The sequence below is a fragment of the Leuciscus leuciscus genome (assembly GCF_965113295.1).
Source record: "Leuciscus leuciscus genome assembly, chromosome: 23".
NCBI classification, from domain to species: domain Eukaryota; kingdom Metazoa; phylum Chordata; class Actinopteri; order Cypriniformes; family Leuciscidae; genus Leuciscus; species Leuciscus leuciscus.
In genome coordinates this window covers 15,999,704-16,015,849 of record NC_138747.1, presented here as the reverse complement: position 1 = coordinate 16,015,849, position 16,146 = coordinate 15,999,704, and the positions used below count along the sequence as shown (strand labels likewise).

Here is a 16,146-nt window from a genome sequence, read left to right as displayed (position 1 = left end):
TTAAAAGGTATATTTTTTATGTAACCTTCTCCCTCTACACACTTTTGTCAATTCAAGAATAATTCATGCAGTTGTATATTGTTTATTTGAAAGCATTAAAAGTGCAGTTTCTTGTCTCTCCTTGTATTGTTCAAGTGGTTGTGGTTGATATGGGATTTAGTAATTAGTAATAAGTAGACATTAATCTAATTACACTGTTGAAGATGTCATTTGTAGTTAGTAATACAAGTAACTTACCCAACTGTTATAATATCAGAGGTGAAAGAACAGTATGTTATTCAACCTAATTTTAATTTTCATGTAGGTACAATCCTGCAGGCATTAAAAGAACATGGCAGCAGCTGAAAATGAAATATAAAAACATAATTCAATTAGGTAAGGCTTGAGCATATCATGGGTGTAGGCTACCTGACTTTACATTTGACATAAATGACTAATGTCGATGAAATCCCAACTAATCTGGTGCTAAACCCAACTAATCTGGTGCCTATTACATGTCAAACTAAGATTGCTGTGGGGACAAAAAGTAAGACTGTTAAGTTAGCACTTTTAAACATTCGCTCACTCAAAAATAAATCACTTCTAGTCAACGACTTAATAACCACAAACAACCTGGACTTTATGTTTCTAAATGAAACCTGGCTAGAATACAGCTGCAGTGCAACAATCCTCAATGAAACAGCCCCTCCTAACTTTACTTTTATGAGTGTCTGCAGAGCTGTTAAGAGAGGTGGGGGTCTAGCTGCTCTTTTTAAAGATATCTATCAATGTAAGCAAATATCATTTGGGAATTACCCATCTTTCGAATATCTGGGTATTGTGTTAAAAGGTGCTCCTCGCATTTTACTTATCATTATTTACAGGCCTCCAAAATATTCTCCAGCCTTTGCTGAGGACTTTACAGAACTGTTATCAACAATTACCTCAGAGTTTGACTGTTTTGCCATTGCTGGAGATTTTAACATTCACATAGATAATGCAGAAAACAATATGGCCAAAGAAATCAAAACTGTTTTAAAAACTTTTGATCTGACTCAGCATGTACATGGACCCACACACAATCATGGACACACTCTAGATTTACTTATCAGTAAGGGTCTAAACATTTCATCGATTGTTATTAAGGATGTAGCACTGTCTGATCATTTCTGTATTTTCTTTGATATATTGATCTCTCCTGCCACTGAAGCTAGATCTGTGTCTGTCAAGAAGAGATGCTTAAATGAGAACACTAGTGTACTATTTATGAAGGCTATATCTTTAACACCAAGCATATCTGCTGACTCTGTTGATTTTCTCCTTGATTCTTTTAACTCAAAAGTTAAAAATATAATTGATGATATTGCTCCTGTTAAAGTCAGGAAGAAGAGTGGCAGACAAAAAGCACCTTGGAGAAACTCAACAGCAGTGCAAAATATGAAAAGAAAATGCAGAAAAGCAGAGCGCATGTGGCGGAAGACAAAACTTGTAGTCCATTATAACATCTACAAAGACAGCCTGCATGCTTTCAATATGGAACTAGGCAAGGCTAGACAGACTTTCTTCTCAAATGTTATAAACAGCAATTTAAACAACACACGCACTCTTTTTGCTACTGTAGAGAGACTGACAAACCCCCCAAGCCAGATTCCCAGTGAAATGCTCTCAGACAGCAAGTGCAGTGAGTTTGCTTCTTTCTTCTCTGAGAAAATCAATAATATCAGAAAGGTGATCAGCACATCCTTGAGTTGCACTGAGGTCAGACAGATCAGACCACCTGAGAAAGTAGTTACTATGTCTGACTTCAAAGAAATTGATGGCAAAATTTTGGAAGAAACCGTACAACACCTCAAAACATCAACCTGCGCTCTTGACACACTTCCCACATCTTTTTTCAAAAGTGTGCTAAACAGTTTAGAAGCAGATCTTCTAGAAGTGGTAAATGCCTCACTTCTCTCTGGGAGTTTTCCAAACTCCCTTAAAACTGCAGTTGTCAAGCCCCTCCTGAAAAAGAGCAATCTGGATAAGACCATATTAAGCAACTATAGACCGATCTCAAATCTTCCTTTCATAGGCAAGATCATAGAAAAAGTTATCTTCAATCAGCTGAACAAATTCTTAAGCTCGAATGGATACTTTGACAATTTTCAATCTGGTTTCCGACCGCATCACAGCACAGAGACAGCGCTCATAAAGATAATAAACGATATTCGCTTAAATACTGATTCAGGAAAATTATCAGTGCTGGTACTACTCGACCTCAGTGCTGCATTTGACACTGTCGATCATAACATACTTCTTGACAGGCTGGAAAACTGGGTGGGGCTTTCTGGGATAGTCCTAAAATGGTTCAGGTCATACTTAGATGGGAGAGGTTATTATGTTAGTATAGGAGACCATAAGTCTGAGTGGACATCCATGACATGCGGAGTCCCTCAAGGGTCAATCCTTGCACCACTCCTGTTCAACCTGTATATGCTCCCAATGAGCCAAATAATGAGAAAGAACCAAATTGCTTACCACAGCTATGCAGACGACACACAGCTGTACTTAGCCCTATCGCCTAACGATTACAGCCCAATTGACTCCCTGTGCCGATGCATTGACGAAGTCAACAGTTGGATGTGTCAAAACTTTCTTCAATTAAACAAAGACAAAACTGAAGTTATTGCGTTTGGAAACAAAGATGAAGTTCTCAAAGTGAACGCATACCTTCACTCCAGGGGTCAAACAACTAAACATCAAGTCAGGAATCTTGGTGTGACACTAGAGTCAGACCTTAGTTTCAGTAGTCATGTCAAAGCAATAACTAAATCAGCATACTATCATCTGAAAAATATTGCAAGAATTAGATGCTTTGTTTCCAGACAAGACTTAGAGAAACTTGTGCATGCTTTCATCACCAGCAGGGTGGATTATTGTAATGGACTCCTCACTGGCCTTCCCAAAAAGACCATAAGACAGTTGCAGCTCATACAGAACGCTGCCGCTAGGATTCTGAGCAGAACCAGAAAATATGAACATATCACACCAGTCCTCAGGTCTTTACACTGGCTCCCAGTTAGATTTAGGATTGATTTTAAAGTATTATTACTGGTATATAAATCATTCAATGGCCTAGGACCTCAATACATTGCAGATATGCTCACTGAATATAAACCCAACAGATCACTCAGATCATTAGGATCATATCAGCTAGAAATACCAAGGGTTCACTCTAAACATGGTGAGTCTGCTTTTAGCTATTATGCCAGCCGCAGCTGGAACCAGCTTCCAGAAGAGATCAGATGTGCTCCTACAGTAGTCACATTCAAATCCAGACTCAAAACACTTCTGTTTAGCTATGCATTTACTGAATGAGCACTGTGCCGCTGTTCGTCCGACTGTTTTTACTGTACTGTATTTTATTCTATTTTTCTAAACTGTTTTAATTATTCTTATTTCTTTTAATTATTTTAATTTCTCCTATGTCAGCAGGGCATTTAGCCCGTAACTGTAAATGCCCACTCAGAAGGTGATAATGTGAAAGTGACGTGTATTAATGTGGGTCTGAAAGTAGAACAGTATTTAAATGTCGATATTAAAGTTTTCGTCTGAGAAAGAATGTGAACGCAGTGCTAAAGAAAGTAAAAAGAACGTGTGAGTAAATGAGGGAGAAAAGAAAGTTAAAGGAAAGTTGATAGATGGAAGTCGTAAGAAGATTGAAGGTTAAAAGAAAGTTGAAAGATTTAAGTCTTAAGGGATTCCTTTGAAGGAAAGATTTATAATAATATTCTTTTTTTTTAAGTACTGTATTTTATTTTATTTTTCTAAACTGTTTTAATTATTCTTATTTCTTTTCATTATTTTAATTTCTTCTATGTAAAGCACTTTGAATTGCCATTGTGTATGAAATGTGCTATATAAATAAACTTGCCTTGCCTTGCCTTGCCTAAATAGCATCCAGTGTCAAGCAGTGCAGCAGCATTTTCGGCTGAGGGAATTCCTGGAGGGACTTCATAGCCAGTCACTCCCAAAGATCCAAGGGCCTTCATAAAATGTAAGAGGTTTACATGTGTCATTTTTTATATAGGCTATTTTTGATATTTCGATTTATTTTACTTTGGGTTGGGTTTTTTTGTTGGTCCCAACATATTCTGATGGTAATAACTGTCTTTTGAAGCCTCCTGTCCCAACAGAACCCCAGGCAGTTGTAAGTAGCCTACTCAATACACCAGAAATTATGATAAATAGTGTTATAAAGTGTAGGCCTACTCAACCAAATGCTCATCTTCACATGACAATGAGGATAAAGAGTTTCTGCTGCCACAGAGAGGTAATGTTAATATTATGTGTCTACACATCACACAATCTACACATTCTGATTTTTTTCACATATTTATGTGGAGTAGCCTATAGAATATAAGTTTATATCCAAGTATAAACGGGTATTCTTATCCCCCTTCCCCCCTTCCCCCCCCACTTCTGGTGCACAGATGAACACAGTTCAGTGATTTTCAGTAAATGCCACAGTTTAATTCTGTAGAATTTGTTTAGAACTACATTATGTAACTCTAATCTACTACTGTATTTTCATTTGCCAGTTAAGGAGTTATATAGACGTCATCTTATAAAAATAAAATAAAATAAAAAACAGCAGTAAAAATTGCAATATTTTATTTATTATCTTTATTAATAAAAATGTACTCAAAGAATGAATGAGGTGTTTAAACACCACTTCCTCTTTAAAAAAGGGGAGAAGACCGAAATAAACTCTGGGTTTACCGAAGAAAACCTGCTCCCGACCAGGTTAGGTTCACAGAGTAAGTTACCATGGTAACTGACTCTGAGTATAAGTTACCTCTCTTTCAGAAACAGGCTTGACTTACTCTGCTTTCTCAGGTTTAACATATCCCATTCTGAAACAGAAAACTCAGAGTTTCCCTAATTTCAGGGTTAACATACTCAGAGTTTTCACTTAACCTCCTTTCTGAAACAGGCCCCTGGACACAATGGCACGCTTATGACGCAGTCTGGCTCCATCCAAGGGTCCTTTGAGAATCTCATGGTGGGAGAGTAACGTTATGTCACCAGCCATATACTGTAGAGCAGGGACGTCCAAGTTGCAACATCTGGCAAAGGTGGATACTGAAGTGTCTGTGATTGAGCCTCTGGCTTCTTTGACTCCAGAGACCATTAGGAAAGTGTGGGAGAGAGACACGGTCATCCCAAGAGTCACTGTGGAAGATGACTACACCATAGTGAGTGAAGATGACGTCACTAGTCTTTGAACTACTAAGAAGTTTAGCACTTTAGCACTTTCCACATGCAAAATAATGTTTTTAAATAGACAATGGACACAATAATCTATACTATTTAAGTCATGTGATTCTTATATTCTCATTGACTGGAGTTTAATGGATAAAATACATAAATGTATAATTAGTCATTTTTAAAAACTCTCTCTCTGTTTGTCTGTGTATATAACTGTGTCCCATACATACAACTTAAATGTGGTTAATGTACTGTGCTGCCTCTGAATCCTGTTTTTATAAACTGCATTATAATAAATAAAGGGATTATTGTACCTTATTGAAACTTATTGTGTCCTATCAACAAGGACACCAGCCCCCGGTTTCACAGAAAAGGCTTAAGCCAAGTCCCAGTCTAAAATGCAAAGTTTGAGCTGTTGAGCTGTTAAAATGTTTTTTTTTTTTTACTTTAAACGTTTTAAGAAGGTAAAATCCCTCTTCTCTGTGTAGTTTTGTGTGTGAGTGTTTGGCATACATTCAAAGATCTGGTAAATCCACCATGTTTTCTCTGCTGTAAGTAACACGTTAAGCCTCACATGGCAGGTTAGTATCAAAAACCAAGTAGTGATGGGTCTTAGCCTAGCATGGTCGAACTGGCAAAGAGGAACCGGCACTAGTGATTTGAATAAAAAAACAACTATTAGGTGTGACAAAATAATATTTCATGGTAAATATATGTCAGCTGTGTGATGGGATTTTTCTTGTTGTGTTTGCCTTCAGTATTGCTTTGTCATGTAGGAACAGACTGGTTTAGTGAACTAATGGTCTTACTGAAATCCCTTATATTGAAGAGATTGCCTTTACACATCTGTGATACAAAGGAACAGAGACACAAAATTGAAAGAGTAAGGTGCCTGTATTTTTTAAAGACTACAAATATATATTTTATGACCTTGACTTGACGATATTTCAAAGCTCCTGAGGTTTGTAGCTTTTGTTGTTGGGGATCAGAACCCTGTTCAAAGGTGTAAGTTCAGTAGGACATCAACCAGATGGCAGCAAGATTACAGTGAAACGTCAGGCAGGCTGCACTATAAGCATCAGCACACAGATGCAGCAGTTTTAAGAAGACAACATTCAATGACGACAGCACCAGTAATACCTCAAAGTGATTCACATCTGAGAAATACTGAACCGTGATATTCACTTTACGGCTGACCTCAGGAACTTCAGGTAAGTGTTCAGAGGCTTCTGTGAGACGTATTTGGAGTTTCTGTTTTAATTCTAACACATCTTTGTAGTCAATTTTGCATAACAGTATGCTGGAAAGATAGACATTTACAAAAACATTTAAACAAATATGTACTGTGTCAAAACAATAGGAATAAAAAACATATGAATGGTTGAATCTAGTTTTTGATGATGTTACCTTTTCTTTTTTATATATATAATGTTGTATATTGCTGTTTGTTGCACACTTAAGCCATCATTACAGTTATAGCCAATTTTTTATATTTTAATATATAAACGATGTATAGGATGGCACTATATTTTTAAAGGTAATTTGTCAATTTCAGTAACAGCTTTCACACCTAAACCTATTTAATTTAAGTAAACCATTTAAATGATTGGTCCATCAACTCTTAGCAGGTCATGTTCACTTGAGAATGCTGTTCACTCAAGAATGCTTTGAAGTTGTTTTTGCAAATGTTGTATGCTATAAACAAATCAAAAGTTATTGTAAAATAAAGTTATTTACATACATTGTAAAATTGGATATAAATTGACAAATGGCACAATACAGAAGCTGTAAGAAGCACCTGTTTGGTAAAAAAGTAAAAAAAAAAAAGTAAAAAGTGATAGCCAAATATGATTGTAACTGACTGTAGTCTCTGGTTGGGACCTAAATTTGGACCAAACTTTCAACCTTTACATTATTTTTCACTTTTTTCATATCCCATATGTACATCCTATATTAATATACTGTACATTTATCCAGGTTTTGATTTGGGGAATTCTATTCACTTTCACTTTGAAAACTGTATAGCTTCTAAAAGTCGTTTTAATTCATGTATATCCTGTTCTGTCTCGATTCAGCTCCTGGCACCGTTTTTGCTTGACGGCCTTTGGAAATGGCTTGGCTCCTCACTCTGATCTTTGGACTGCCTCTACTCCAGAAACCTGTCACTTCCCTTGGCTCTAACTCAACACAACCCTTAAACCATAACAACCTGAGCATTCAGGCAATTGATGGCTTTTCAAAAACTCTACACACGACAAATCACTCAAGCTGGAATGAGGAAAGAGTTGACAATAGGTTGTCCAAAGACTTGCTTTTACCTCTTTGGCCCAACTTTAGCATAAATGATGGCTCTGGGGAAGGAAGTGGACTTCAGCAGAGCCTTGAGGTTATGATGCCCTCTAGTGGTCCACTGGAGATGGACATGTTCGTTCCAGACAGAGTCGAGAAACAAGATTTTGAGGTGGAAGAGTTAGGTGCTCCACATTCCCCTCCAATTCCACTAAAACTAACCCAGTATATTGATGATGATGATAATGATGGTGAAGATGAAGATATCATTTTAGCAAACAATAGCAGTGCCCCTGATGAAGCCACGTCCACAGTGGTTGTTCAGTTGACTACACACACCCACATTAATAATGACAGAATGAACAAAGACCACCCTTTGTTGACAACCATCAAACCAATTACAGAGAAAAACACTACTGAAAACTCTCCAGTCAATATGTATTTAGAGACATTTAATAAAAATGTAGAGGTGAACAACAAAGAAAACTGGAAGACTTCTCAAGATACAAAGTATATTGCATTGAGACAGATTTTAAGTTCCATCACAAAGCCTGAAACATCAGGACACAATGGCACGCTTATGACGCAGTCTGGCTCCATCCAAGGGTCCTTTGAGAATCTCATGGTGGGAGAGGAACGTTATGTCACCAGCCATCTGAGTGCAGCCACACCTCCATTAAAGACTGGTGAGTATTTTCTTCTGTTTCTTCTGTTGTTGTTTTTTCACTGCAATGTCAGTACTGAATAAAATAAAATGAGCAAAAATGTAAGCAAATCAAGAAAAGAAACAGTGATTATTTGTATGAATTTTAGGCATGGAGAGTCATGAAGGGACTACCTCTGATTTACCTGTGGGGTCATCATCCACAACTACATCTGTTATGCAGGCAAAAAACAAAGCCACAAACTCAAAAAACAAAGGTAGTCATAAATATTGCCATTTTCACTAAAACTGTAGACAACTTTTACATGCTTTTATTAGAGTAAAACAACTTGTTGAGTGTTCTAACTAAAATGTTCTCCATTTTCATTATAGATTACGAAAAGCCAGAATGGTTTGGACGTTTGTTTGGACCATTAACAGAGAGTGATTTATCTAGTGTCATAGGTACATGCATACTAGGCCCATGCGTGGTCTCCACCGGTGGCAATGTGACCCGGCTACAGTGGGAGGATTTGAAACGGACACAAACCTTTGCTTGGGAGGTCCATGTGTTTGGTTCAGCTGCACTGTTTCTGTTGGTAGTGGTTTCTGCAACTTTTGGAGTGATCGGTGGGACTAATGTGCTCCAGCCCTTTTGCAAGACATTCACTCTTGCTAACATCCTGCTTCTGCTAACAGGTCTGCTTCGATTTGTACAGCTCATAATTGACCCGTACGGTACCAGAAACATTCTGCCTCGCCCTGCCCTCACTGCTTTGTTTAACTTACCAATTCCCTTACTGCTCTGGGCCCAAGCCACCTTGGCACTTTTTGCTCTGAGGGAAAAAACATCTCCTCAACGGCTTTCAGTTACTGGGGGACTGGCAACACTGCACTGTATCTCCCTCCTGTTGGCTGACCTTCTATCCAAAACCTTGTTGCCAGCACTGCCATTAATGTTACAGACATTTACTATTTGCTGGGGATTACTGCTTTGTTTAGGAATCTTTTTCCAGTGTCTAAAGCATCTCTGCATCTTCCACAGGTCCGCTCTACCAAGGTGGAGTGCTCCGAAAAGTTTAGAAAACAGTGTCAGGCGCGTACTGTTGCTGTGCGCCCTCCTTGGGATGTTCTCCTGCGCTCTGCAAATCTATAGTTTCCTCTGGATTTATGGGTTACTTGGTGACTGGCGCAGATTCGGGTGGGGCTGGTGGTTCGGGCAACTCTCAGCAAGACTGTTTGAGCTGGCCTGGAGTTTCTCTCTTCTACTACTGGGATCTAGGGTGTTCTGGAGACCACAAGGAAGTAAGCAGACAGCTAAGAGAGGAGGGAAGGGGAAACACAGGAACAAGCTGTTGGACAGGTTACAAATGGGGTATTGGTGGAGCCCGGATAAGAACTGGGCTGAACTGTTGCCAAATAACTGGAAAGGTCACAGGCAGTCGTGTGCAAATGTCAGCCAGTCTGTCAGCCAGTCGGTGATCCGAAACCATGTTACTCCAGCGACCTCAATCATGACAGTGCATGAAAATGTGGGAGTTATTGGCGGAGGTGTCCTGTATAACAGCAGTTCTGACCACCATGCCTCTCCTCTGTGGACTAGTGGTGTGGAATGGCAAGAACACGAGTGCATTCTCTCACTTATTGAGTTTGAACTTAATCCCCCTTCACCCATCAACCTCCATCATAGCATTGACAACGCCCTCCATCATGCCCACTTGCCTGGTGTAGGTAATCTTTTCTCCCCTTCTTCACCCTCCTGGACCCAAAATGAGGGGTCAGGTGGACCACTCTTCGAAAATGTTGTGTCCCCGACCACTTTAGCTAGCAAAGCCTATAGGTGGGCTTTAGATACTGGCTCAAGTTCTAACTCCCCTGAGCATCTTGGGACTGCAGTACAACATACTGAAGTGTCTGTGATTGAGCCCCTGGCTTCCTTGACTCCAGAGACCATTAGGAAAGTGTGGGAGAGAGACACGGTCATCCCAAGAGTCACTGTGGAAGATGAGTGCACCATAGCGAGTGAAGATGACGTCACTAGTCTTTGAACTACTAAGAAATTTAGCACTTTAGCACTTTCCACATGCAAAATAATGTTTTTAAATAGACAATGGACACAATAATCTATACTATTTAAGTCATGTGATTCTTATATTCTCATTGACTGGAGTTTAATGGATAAAATACATAAATGTATAATTAGTAATTTTTAAAAACTCTCTCTCTGTTTGTGTATGTATATAACTGTGTCCCATACATACAACTTAAATGTGGTTAATGTACTGTGCTGCCTCTGAATCCTGTTTTTATAAACTGCATTATAATAAATAAAGGGATTATTGTACCTTATTGTAACTTATTGTGTCCAATCAACAAGGACACCAGCCCCCGGTTTCACAGAAAAGGCTTAAGCCAAGTCCCAGACTAAAATGCAAGTTTGAGCTGTTTTAACTGAAAGCAACTTGCACTGACATATCTTAAAATATGTCATTAACATTGTTTTTTCTAGGGCACATTTATGAGGGCCAACTCCAACAGAGGCATGGCCTCCTCTTGGGCATGGTCAAACGGAGTATCCATTGGCGACATCTGTGCGGCAGCTGGCTGGACTCTTCACTGCCCACCTTTGCCAGATGTTACAACATGGACGTCCCTACAAGCACGGGTCCTGTCTGTTTAGCTGGGCTTTGACCTCTACGCAAGCTCAGCCCGTTTGAAACTTTTCCCTCGAGTACCTCGCCCTATCTTAGCCTTGCTGCCATCAAGGGCCTTACTCCAAGTGTCTTAGTTGTTACTTTTGTTTTTTTATTACATGTTGCCCCAAGTACACATTAATATGCAAATTAGATAGATATGTTGTATTGAATGGAACTACATATTTTTGGCCATTTTATCCACATAATGAATAAAGTAAAATGGCATATAAATTCATTCCATTATATCTTTCATAACATAGATGAGAATCATCTTTATACAAAGATTGATTAAAAAAAATCCTGAAACCTGAAAATTCATTTTATTTTGTTAAACAACTGTCAACTATAGTGGACATAGCATAACATATGAATAAAATATCACACAAACAAGTTTTTTGTTTCATATAAAAATGTAATGGTATGAAAAAATTATAAATTCAAAAAACTTTTATTTCTGGGTCTTAGGAGGTTATATATCTACGGCGTAATTTTTTATCAGATCAACAGAGAACACATCACAGTTTTGATGTTAGTATATTAATACAAATATAAATATGTGTATATATTACATGAGTTTTAAAGTTTTATTATTTTTATTCCTGAAATCCACCCTTCTACTGAGATCAGAATAATTCTGATTTTTAAAGGCTCATCTTACAAAAAAATCCCAATCTAAAAAAAAAAAAAAAAATTAACAACACAAAATCACAATTTGATCCAGATCAAAACCAAGTTTCGATTTTGAGATCTTATCCGATTCCAGAACCCCCTTTTTTCTTTTGAACAATCCATTTTCAAGATTTGAACCAATACGATAACTGAAATCGGATCAGGTTACTTTTGAACAACTGGGTGCAGGGACCATTAGAAAAGTGTGGGAGAGAGATACGGCCATCCCAAGAGTCACGGTGAGAAGACTGCACCAGCATAGCGAGTGGAGGTGACGTCAGTCTTTTAGTTTAGCACTTTCCACATGCAAAATAGCAGATTAATATTTTTTTTAAATGGAAACAATATTCTGTAGTATTCAAGTAATGTGATTCTTATATTATTTTTGACTGCAGATTTTTTTTTTTTTTTTTTTTTAAATAGACAATGGACACAAAAATGTATACTATTAAACAAAAGTGTAATGGATAAAGTACATTATTGAATCATTTTTAAAAGCTCTCTCGACTCTGTATGTATATTCACGTATCCCAGACACATGACTAAAATTTGTATGTTATTTTTTATCATACAATAACATTTTTATTGTTGTCTATGTACTGTGACACTTCTGAATCTTGCATTATAATAACTAAAGTGATTACTGTATCTTATAGTAAACTTACTGAGTCCTTTTAACAAAGACACCAAATGTTCAGAATTTTGGCATCACTTGACTGAATTGTCAATAGCATACACACATACTACTCTGCAGTATTTGCTAGTATGCTATTCCAAATTCAGCCCTTGTGTATGTCAGCTTAATGAGGCACAGGTGAAAACAACAAGCTGATTGAGGAATAGATTTGATTGGTCAACTTGTATTAGCGAGTGATTCAAAAGTGAGTACAAATAGCATAGTATGTGTCAATAAGCTTGTCAATGTTTATAGTCAAGAGTCTTTTAGTAACTGTTTTATTTTTTGAGGGGGTGCTCTGTTGAGTAGTACAACAAACTCACCATGCCTTGGACAAAGGGCATCTTACTTTTCACGATGTCTGTGACCATGTTGACGTCTTTAAGGGCTAGTCCTGAGTCCTTTTCTGAAACTGGTACTGCTTACAGCACAGTCTCTGAAAACACTGTCCATTTTGGCAAACTTTTAATTGGTGCTCAAGGTGTAGTATCTGATAAAGAAATGGAAATATCTGGGCTGAGGTCAGCAGAACAGTCTGATGAATACCGGTCAAATGAAGAAGGTAATTTGAGATCTAATTTAAAGTGGACCTACTTTTAATTACAACTTAACTTGAATTATTTTTTTAAGAGCGGTTCCAGCTTGCTAAAGCTAAGCTGCGACGTCTGGGTCCCTTTGTGCACTGTGGAAGTGATTCAATGACCTTGCGCATTCCAGGACAAATAAGGATGCCACACTTTCTGGTTGATCGAGGTAAGTTGTTTGGAGGTGTTCGGTTTTTTTTTTGGGTGTTTTTTTTTTTTATAAAAAAAATAAATTATAACGTTTCTTTATCAGGAGTTGAGTCCCCAGTGCCTTTGTCTGAGATGCCAGCCAGCTGTGGTTTCTCCCTGAAGCGGGCACGCAGAGATGTTTCTCTTGATGCTCCATACCAGGGCTGTCATGTCAGACAACAGGTTAGTCTGCATGCTAAAGATGACAAGTGAAAAGTGGGCCATGCATGAATGGTTTTTATCTTTTTTTTTTTATCCCCAAATCTCCTAACAGGGTGGACGTTATGTTCTGCCACTCTTTATAATGGGGTCTCCAGTGCAAATGTCTTGCCCTGTGAGTCCTCCCCTCCCTAAAGTGTCCTGCCTCCCTTCTGGCATGATTATCTCACTTGCTGTCAGAGCAGATAATGTTAAAGTTCAAGGCAAGTCACTTAATTTGAGTTTAATCTAAGAGGTGAGAGCTTTGTTTTATTTATTTTTCTCTTTCCTCTTAGTTGATGGATCATGGCAGCCTCTGCTTCTAGCATATTCTAAATGTTCATTCACATTGGAGATTGTTGATGGTTCACTGGTTATCACTGCGCCATTCACAGGAAGCTGTTGGGAAATGAAGGTACGAATAACAGAGTGCCCTTGTCTGATTCAACTATGTATGCTAGTTGATGGTTCATGTCTTCCTCAGGATAATGATATGCAGCTACTTTTGATGTACGGTGACCGGGAAGTGACTCTTTCTTGTCCTGTGACACAACCAACTCTGGCCCCAACAACCATTTATCCGGTCCAGGACCCAACTGACAGTCAACAAATGTTTTACCCTTTCCCAAATGGAAAACCTTGGGGGTATCCTCCATATTTTCATGGTCGCCCTGGTGTAAGACCTGTACCTCCCACTGTGCCACCTACAATGAAGACTACTCTTCAAGACCCTAACCAACAAATGTTCCATCAAATGGATCGCATGTCAATGTTTCATCCATATTACTTTAATTCTAGAGGTTCCCCTGCAGCACCACAACTTCAAAAGCCCAGGTACCCGATGTATCATCCCCATCAGTACCACTTCGAGAGACCAGTTGAAGCAACAACTACACCTTCCACGACCACTGCTGCCCAGTTTGATCAGTTCGCAGCACCTCAGCGTCAACCGTTCAGGTACCCAATGCCCCATCATCCCCATCATCCCCATCATCCCCATCATCCCCATCATCCCCATCATCCCCAGTTTTATGGCCCTCAATCTTTTGTGCCTCCTGGTGTTCAATACCCATTCATGCCCCAGCATCCTCGGGATCCAGTCTTTTCTCCTGCTCGGTCACAATCTATCTCCTGGTCTCGCCAACAATGAATGAGAGGAGTAATTGAAGTTGTTCCAAAGTGGAAACTGATACTGGAAGAGACTGACTTTATTTTCCCCTTTTCAGGGTCATAAGCCTAATAAAACTTCATGACACTAATTGTGTTTTTGTTCCCTTCCTTAAACTAGTTTACAAGGTTTTTTTTATTGCAAATTTACAAGTGCTTAAACCCAGCATGATAGAAATTAAGACCTAATTTTTCAAATCTTAAATGTAGTATAAAGCCTCTACTTGTGCAACAGCAGCTCCATTAAGTGCAAACATTAAGTAGGTCACTGAAATATTAAGAAGTGTCTAGATCCAATCTCAGATGGAGACATAATAAGGTGAAGTTCTTTCCATTACTTGGACCTACAAAAAAAGGGACTCTTTGAAATGGTTTGTTCAATGTGGAAGCCAAACAACTCAGAAGCAGAGAGAATAAATGTCTGGGAGAGGAATAGTTGGAGGAGAGAAGTAATTGGATCAGGACAAAGAGATGAGGAAGAATGTGTGCTTGACTGCATCTTTGCTTTCCCCCTTACACCCTTTCTTTGTATGTCCAAGTAATGAAAAGGAATTCAACACCTTACTATGCCTCCATCTGAGATTGGATCCAGCTATTCTTAATATTTCAGTGATCCTCTACTTAGTTTAATTTGTTTCAATATTTCAGTAATTGAGCTGTTGTTGCTCAAGTAGAGGCTTTATACTACATTTATGATTTGGAACATTAGGTCTTAGGCTGCGTCCCAGACCGCGTACTTAGCAGTAGGTGAGCGAATAAGTGTCCAAAACCTTAATATCCATAAAAGAGTAGGTGAGAATTACCTGAGTGATGTACTAATTCTTGCGAGTTTTGGACTTGTGTATACTAATAGTGCGTCCGAATATTCCTACTATATAGTGTAACGACAATGACTATGACATGCGGTCACATGCTGGTCAAATTAGTAAATCCTGATCTCCAAGTCTGCTTGAACGGTCAAAATTGCATCTTTGTGGCTCCCCCGAGGGACATTTGAGTCACATAAGGAAACCCTGTTTTCTTAGAATCCCCTCTAAAACCCCCATTTCAGCTCTGGACTCCCTGCGACTTCTACAACCTCACAGACTCGTGACATTCCAGAACACACACACACGTACACACACACACACACACACACGAAAGCCACTAAAGTGCAACGTCATGTAGAAATATGGCTCTTGAATGTATACCTTCCGATATGGATGTGTGTGATTAGCTTTGCCTTATAATAGAGGTGTGTTTTGCTAGAGTAAAATCTTGAATTCTAAATGTTCATTGAAGGGAATTCCTCAGTCGTGTCTTGTTGTAACCCTAACTCAGACCATAAAACTTTACGACCCAAGCCTCAAAGGCATTCCAGAACAACACACACACACACACACACACACACACACACTCTGGAACTTTGGAAACAGATACTCTTCCACATAACAAGCCACTAAATGTTTGATACGTATTCCTATGTTTCTCAAAGTGTCGTCATTTGCCATAACGGAAACACTGACAATTTTATTGTGTGTTTAATCAAGCTTTATTTGTGTGTAATGAGGCATATGAACGTAATGTCATGTGTGTCCAATATCTACCTGTAATTCTTGGTATCTGTCTGACCGCCCTGTTTTAATTCAACCAGTCCCGCACATAGTATTACAGTAAGATGTATTGTTCCAGGTGTACAATCTTAAGAAGAAATATGAATTCTTTCTCTCATAAGACATATGGTGAAAGTAGGCGTCTTCTTCTTCACACAAAGAGAATTTTCCCGCTTCAGAAAAGACAATCTGATTCGCTGTCGTTCCAAGA

At 38.7% G+C, this 16,146-nt stretch overlaps 2 long non-coding RNA genes across 2 annotated transcripts; both read left to right on the top strand.

Annotated features, from left to right (window-relative positions):
- The first annotated feature begins 12,452 nt into the window (after positions 1-12,452).
- On the top strand, positions 12,453-13,364 carry LOC309488131. The gene is made up of 4 exons (XR_014202030.1): positions 12,453-12,767; positions 12,836-12,958; positions 13,043-13,161; positions 13,253-13,364. It is a non-coding gene; the product is annotated as an uncharacterized lncRNA (long non-coding RNA).
- LOC309488132 lies at positions 13,359-14,130 on the top strand. Its single transcript, XR_014202031.1, has 3 exons — positions 13,359-13,400; positions 13,473-13,591; positions 13,661-14,130. It is a non-coding gene; the product is annotated as an uncharacterized lncRNA (long non-coding RNA).
- The last annotated feature ends 2,016 nt before the right edge of the window (positions 14,131-16,146 follow it).